This window comes from Microtus pennsylvanicus, chromosome 1 (genome assembly GCF_037038515.1).
Source record: "Microtus pennsylvanicus isolate mMicPen1 chromosome 1, mMicPen1.hap1, whole genome shotgun sequence".
In the NCBI taxonomy this organism is placed as follows: Eukaryota; Metazoa; Chordata; class Mammalia; order Rodentia; family Cricetidae; genus Microtus; species Microtus pennsylvanicus.
The window spans coordinates 160,941,079-160,948,547 of NC_134579.1; positions in this window are offsets into that span (position 1 = coordinate 160,941,079).

Below are 7,469 nucleotides of genomic sequence, written 5' to 3' on the forward strand. Positions count from 1 at the left end.
GTTATAAAAATCGGTTAATAAGAAGCCTGACCTAACAGGCCAACTAGGTTATAATTAATGTATACCTCTGTGTGCTTCTTTGGGACTGAACAGCTGGGACAGAAACCTCTGTCAACAAATGGCACCAACATGGATGACTAAATTTAATTAAAACCTGTGAGAGTTTGGGAAGGAATTATAGACAGAAAAGAACAGAGTTAAGCATGGCTTCTTGGTACCAGCATTTTCTCAGGTAGCTCTGTTTGCTAGAGGTAAGTGTGACTCATTTAATAGAGGCTTCCTGACTCAGCATTAGCTGCAAAAACCTTGCAGCTCTTTCAAAAGGCCCCAACACAAAACACTTAAATGGCGGTTTTGAATAGCCAACAACATGCTTATTTTTGGTGGCAGGGACCTTCAAACTCCATAGAGTTTTGGCAATAAACATGACTTCAGCCAGTACCTCTGTCATGAGACTAGACTCTCAGAAATCTAAGGAACAGGGTGGTCCCAGCAATCAAAGCCATGGCTTTAATCTTAGCCATATTGCTTAGCAAATTAAAGACTCATGAGGTCAGAAAAAGAGAGATATACAGTAAAGGTAGATACAGATGAAGAAAACCTCTAAATTCATTACAGTGTGTATAAAAATATATTTAGTCTTGAGAAAGAAAAGAAAAAGGAGAAAGTTCTTAAAATAAAAAAGAAAGAGAGTAGTTGGGTATGGTGGCACACATCTTTAATCCCAACATGTGGGAGGCAGAGACAGTTTTATCTTTGTGAGTTCAAGAGATGGTGGCACATACGTTTAATCCCAATACTTGGGAGGCAGAGACAGGTGGATCTCTGTGAGTTCAGGGACTACTTGGCCAGATCAGCCAAAGATACAAAGAGAAACCTAGTCTCATTAAACTAGAAAATTAAAAATAGAAAAAAAGAAATAGAGTTTAAAATAAATCCACATAAAGATGAAAAATACACAGAGAATCTGGATACTGTATATTTTTGTGTTGCCTTTGAATTATTTGATGGCTGAGGAAAGAGTAAAAGCTGTGAAAAGACATTTGAATATAAATGCTGCTGGATTAATCAAACACATATATTTTGAGAATGCCTTGACTTCAAATTTAAGTCAAAAATATGTTACTTTGGAGAAGAGGTTTTGGTTTTGTTTCCACAGGGAATGGGGGACTGTGGATTCATTCTTCATTAAGAAAAATCAAGATATACCCATGAAGACCCCCTGAGATATCTCTGATAGGGGCGGATGGCCCAGATGTCTGAGTTCTGCATCCAGAACAGTTTCAAAACTGCTGGCTCAGATAATAGAGCCTCACAGAATACTTCAGACAGGACTTGACAATAATTCTAAATTTTCTCTAGGTCACCATAAGATTATCAGCACCCCCAATCAGCAGGAACTAGCCTGGAAAACTATGCCCACATTCCTTAAAAATGGATTATGGATGTGTGCCTTTGTTTAGAATGTTGGTTACAAGTTGTTATAGGTAATGATCAGGAAGAAAGTTAAACAAGGGAGATTAGATTCAGAGTTCTTGTTTTGAAAAATAAAGGGGGGAAGTGCTGTGGAATAATGGGTTTTTACTATGTAAAGACTTGTCACTTGTATTTTAATAAAACACAGATTGGCCAGTAGCCAGGCAGGAAGTATAGACAGGGCAACCAGGCAGGAAGTACAGGTAGGGCAATGAAAAGAGGAAAATTCTGGGAAGAGGAAAGAGTCATTCTGTAGTCATCACCCAGATACAGAGGAAGCAAGATGAGAATGCTTCACTGATAAAGGTACCAAGCCATGTGTCTAACAGACAAAAATTAGGGGTTAAGATGTAGAAAGCAGTTAATTAAGAAGCCTGAGCTAATAGGCCAACCAGTTTATAATTAATGTAGACCTCTGTGTGTTTCTTTGGGACTGAACAGCTATGGGAATGGGTGGGATAGAAACCTCTGTCAACTAACTCCACCAGGTGGAACAGAAACCTCTGTCAACAGAATCCCACATCATTAATATTTTCACATTAACTTTTATCCCTCCATGTTTGCTTGTGTGTATGTGTGTATATGTGTATGCATAGATGTATGTGAGTGTGTGTGTATATATTTGTGTGTGTCATGTGTGTGAGTGTTTATTTGTGTGTGTGTGTGTATGGATTCATCATGGAATGCAGACAACCATGGACATCATAAAACAACTTGGAAAACCTGGTTCCCCATTTTTACCATGTGGACTCCAGGGATCAAATTCATGTCATCAGGCTTGAAAGCAAGTGCCTTTACCAACTAAGCCAACTGGTCCTGCATCACAACTTTGTATACACATTTTGCCCAATTTTCCAAGTCATTCAGATTTCCTAAAGCTTCCCCCTCCTCTTAAATATCATGTCCCACTACAGAGTTCAGCAAATTCACCAAAGCTCCATACTAGTATTGAGGTTCATATTCAATGCTCCCTTTTTTTTTATTGAGAAAAGGGAAAAAAAGCAGGTTTTCACCTCCTCCCAGCCTCCCATTTCCCTCCCTCTCCTCCCACCCTTCTCCCCTCCACCTACTCCTCTCCTGCTCCCTCTCCAGTCAAAAGAGCAGTCAGTGTTCCCCGCCCTGTGGAAAGTCCAAGGTCCTCCCCCTTCCGTCCATATCTAGGAAGGTGAACATCCAAACTGGCTAGGCGCCCACAAAACCAGAACATTAAGTAGGATCAAAACCCCGTGCCATTGTCCTGGCTTCTCATCAGCCCTCATTGTTCGCCATGTTCAGAGAGTCCGGTTTTATCCCATGCTTTTTCAGTCATAGTCCAGCTGGCCTTGGTGAGCTCCCAATAGATCAGCACCACTGTCTCAGTGGGTGGGTGCACCCCTCGTGGTCCTGACTTCCTTGCTCATGTTCTCCCTCCTTCTGTTCCTCATTGGGACCTTGGGAGCTCAGTCTGGTGCTTCAGTGTGGGTCTCTGTCTCTATCTCCATCCATCACCAGATGAAGGTTCTATGGTGATATGCAAGATATTCATCAGTATTGCTATAGGATAGGGTCATTTCAGGTTTCCTATCCTCAGCTGCCCAAGGAACTAACTGGGGACATTGCCTTGGGCTCCTGGGAGCCACTCTAGGTTCAAGTCTCTTGCCCACCCTAAGGTGGCTCCCTTAACTAAGAATTGTGCTTCCGCACTCCCCTATCCAACCTTCCTTTATCCCAATCATCCTTTTTCCCCAAGTTCCCCCCATCCTCTCCTTCTCCCTTTTCTCTCTCCATCTCCCCTTACCCCCATCCCACCCCACCCCCAAGATCCCAATTTTCTCCCCGGCAATTTTGTCTACTTCCCATAGGCAAGAGGATAACTATATGTTTTTCCTTGGGTTCACCTTCTTATTTAGCTTCTTTAGGTTCACCAATTGTAGACTCCGTGACCTTTATTTTTGGCTAGAAACCAATTATTAGTGAGTACATCCCATGTTCATATTTTTGGGTCTGGGTTACCTCACTCAGGATAGTGTTTTCTATTTCCATCCATTTGCATGCAAAATTTGAGAAGTCATTTTTTTTACTGCAGCGTAGTACTCTAATGTGTATATATTCCACACTTTCTTCATCCATTCTTCCATTGAAGGGCATCTAGGTTGTATCCAGGTTCTAGCTATTAAAAACAATGCTGCTATGAACATAGTTGAGTATATACTTTTGTTGTATGATAAGGCATCTCTTGGGTATATTCAATGCTCCCTTTTAAATCTCTTGTGATCACAGTCCTATCTGGCTTGGTGAGTTAGACATAAAACACTGCTTCTCTCATACCAAATTAATCTTTTAGTACCTTCAATGGAGAATCTCAAACAGCAATAACAAATTGTCACTAATGGTTCATATAAACCAGCCCATCAGTGATTAATTTCTCTCATAGTGCTTCAAATTATGCACCTTTGTATTATGGAGGAATGGGTAGTTAAATAACTTATTATCTTTCTTTCCATAGTACCCAAACTGATCTCTCCTACTCCTATATCCTACAATCTCATGAGTAAGAGTCTATTTCATTCTTAAAAGTCCTTCTGAGTTAGTTCAGAGATAATATCTCTGACCGTAGTGATCCTTTCCAATAGACTAATAGCTGTAAAGCTCCCATCTGCATACTAAATCATAATTTTTCTTTTTCTATGTATTAAATATTAGAACTATAGGTATTTCTTATTCTTTCCTTGTTCTCTTTTTTATTATCTGATACTTTCCATGGGTTCTAACATTTTAGGTCACAGGAAGGGGTTGTTGGCCCATATCTAACTTACATCTCATTCCCCTCTTATCTGCCAACTTTAGGAAACAGCAAAGCAAATCCTCCATATTAAGTTCTATTTCCTCCTTAATTTCCAAAGCAGAGGTTAACATAGAGTCAAGCAACAGTATGTACCTTTTCTGTTGTAATTTTTCCCTCACACAGGCAGGTGTTTTTCAGTGGGCTCAGTCACATGCCTTATGACCCACATCAAAGGCCACAGAAATGACACCACATCCTTCATGTTATGTCTTCTAACTTGCTACTTTAGAGATTCAAATAACATTCTTTAATCTGTAAGAGGTTGTCAGGAAGTTCCATAGTGACCAGAAGGATTTTACTTATCAAGAAATCATGCCACTCCACACAAATAAAGAAAAATGATAACCCTGGGATTCTTCCCAAAGATATTCCACTCACAGATAGCTTGGCCTTTGTTGTATATTCCATCATTAATCACAGGGATCATCAAACACTACTACAGCCTAGAAGAAGCACAACCTTCCATAACAAACAGAAAAAGGGAGCCAGATTATGAATGTCCCTGGAATATTCAACTGTGACATTTAGGAATCAGCCTCTTTTGCTTGTCACAGCACCCAGTAGGACCCATGCCATTACTTCTCCCCAAATTATCTTCAGCTTATAGGTCTTTGTTTTGTCACTGATTGAGCTGAACTTTTGCTGAGAAGTTAAGAACAAACATCTGCTTTCCCCTTTTGGGTTTTGAACATCCAAAACTAGGGTAATAAAATTTCATTCTTCTTAAGAATCTGCTCAGGTATTTCATTATAGTAATGAAAAACTGATTAATAAATTTATGATTTTTTAAAAATTTACTTTCTTCTTTGTTATGACCTTGTATATAATACTTATTTCTGCATGATGATTCAGATCCACTAAAACTAAATTAATGATTCTGTCCAAGTCTAACTTAGAAAACTAACAAGTTTATTGACGTTTCTTACAGATGTATTGGTAAGAGTTACTCACAGAAGCAAGGATGACTCAAAGAAACCTCATCATTTACAACACCCTGCCACCATAAGAGAGTTTATAGGACCTGTATTCCTTGAGTTCCTTTCTATGACTTGTAGGTAGCTAGAAAGTTTAAAGAGTGTGAATGACTATTCCCAAGCATCACTTAGCACTTACATAATATTTTAGGAGTCTAGGGCGAACACTTGTGAACCTTGTAAGTTTGAGGAACTTCACAAGACTTGTGAGTTACTTCCTTTTGAAGCCTTGGAAGTTTTGATTAGTTTCTAAACCATAAGAAGTTCCTTCCATGATATGATAGAATGTTTCAATTTGAAGAAAATTTGTGTGCAATATGACATACCTTGTAATAGTTGCAGAAATATCAAGAATGATTTCAGATGACCTTAAGATATGCAAATAGTGTGGAGATTTCTTTGGGGTAAGAGGGATAAGCAGGAGTGAAGAGAATGAAATAAAAATAAAGGGGAACATACATGTGATCAACTGTGTACGTGTTCGAAATTGAAATATAAAATCCATGCCTTTATATAAGTAATGATATGTCTTAATAACAGAGAGACTTCACCAGTGGTGCAGAGATTAAGTGTCTATTGAAAGCTAAGTGAGAACACAAGGGAATTGTACTGACATATCAAGCTCACACTAACCAAAAAAGGCAGCATTTCACATTGGGGAATTTGAAACTTGTGATCCACCAGAGATGACTACTGTGATAGCAAAACAAAAAACTCAGCTCAACTTCTGTGGACTTGACTTAATTCCCATGAGTAGTGGCCAGGCAGAAGAACAGCATCTTCCCACTGTAAAAACTCTGTATCTTTAGTCTCTCTTCTTCTTACACAAAATTCTGTACATTGATTTAAAAATATTTATACATATGACATGAAAATAATAAGTTATAGACAAGGGATGAGATTAAAAACAGAACCAGACACAAGAATCCTTTAACTGTTAGAATTAACAAACTTTAATTGTTATTATCATAATTAAAAAACCAGTTGCAAACCAGAAGCATAGCATTCTTTGCAACCAGACCACAATTTTAGCACAGTGTGGAAGCTAGAAAAGTAACTGAAGAGAAATTCTAGAATCTCAAGATCATAAAGTATGACAAGAAAAACTTCAAAGGATGTATTAGAGGACATGACACTATAGAAAACAGAATCATAAACTTAAATATACTAGACAGAAATTATCCAAATTGAAGCACAAAAGATAAAATAGAGTGGAAAATAAAATAATGAAAGGAAGACACAGTCAGAGGAACTAAATACTAAATGTCTCTATTAGTCTTCCTGGAGCATCTTTTCTCTTCCTTCAGACTTGTTACATGAGAATGAGACATGGGTACTTGATTAAAGGGTCAGGCACCTGAGCTATTCAAAATTGCCAGGGAATGAATCCAGTGGGGATGTTCATTGACAGGTAAAATCTTAAAGTGTTAGACTAGAACTCTAAACATTAGGGAGGAGTTGCTCCAGACACCACTCACATAACCACAATTGATACAAAAGCAAGAGGATTTTTATTTTGCCATGACAGGGCACTTCAGGTTTGGGATATGAAGGACCTCTGATAGCTGTTACAGACCATCTTTTAATGCAAAAAGCCACAGACACAAGGGGAGGGAACCTGAAGGTTGTTTTCCAACTTATTGGATTGGCTTATTCAAATGGTTACTAGCAGTGATTGGTCTATTCCAGGGCAGGAGAATAGCTGCGTGATTGGGTGAGATAAGGGGGAGCATCTGTGGGCCATCCTGACTTTGTTTCAGTGACTAAATCAATACATCAGGAACTGAGTCAACATCTTGGGTTGTCTTTGCCCCGATTCCCAGAATGGAGTTATGTTTGAAGATTATTCACAAGGACACAGGAGGATGAGCAGTCCAGCATGTGTGTGTATGGGCGACTGTCCCGTTTCCAAGAGAAAGGTTTTAGAAAAATGTCTTAGGGTTGAGGGGGCTTACAAATGCATTTGGATTCTTTCAAAAGCTCATGTCATGGATGTATACAATTGAATTTTATTTAGTCACCAATAAGTGAAATCCTGGTTTCACAAGTAAATGGATAAAATTAGAAATCACGGTAACCTAAACAAGTAAAACTCAGAAATATTCATTACATATGTTGTCTATCTTATGCAGAACTTCAACAAAAATTTCTCTCTCAGAAAAATTCAGGAAGTGAGTTGGAGGGAAAGAGTGTGT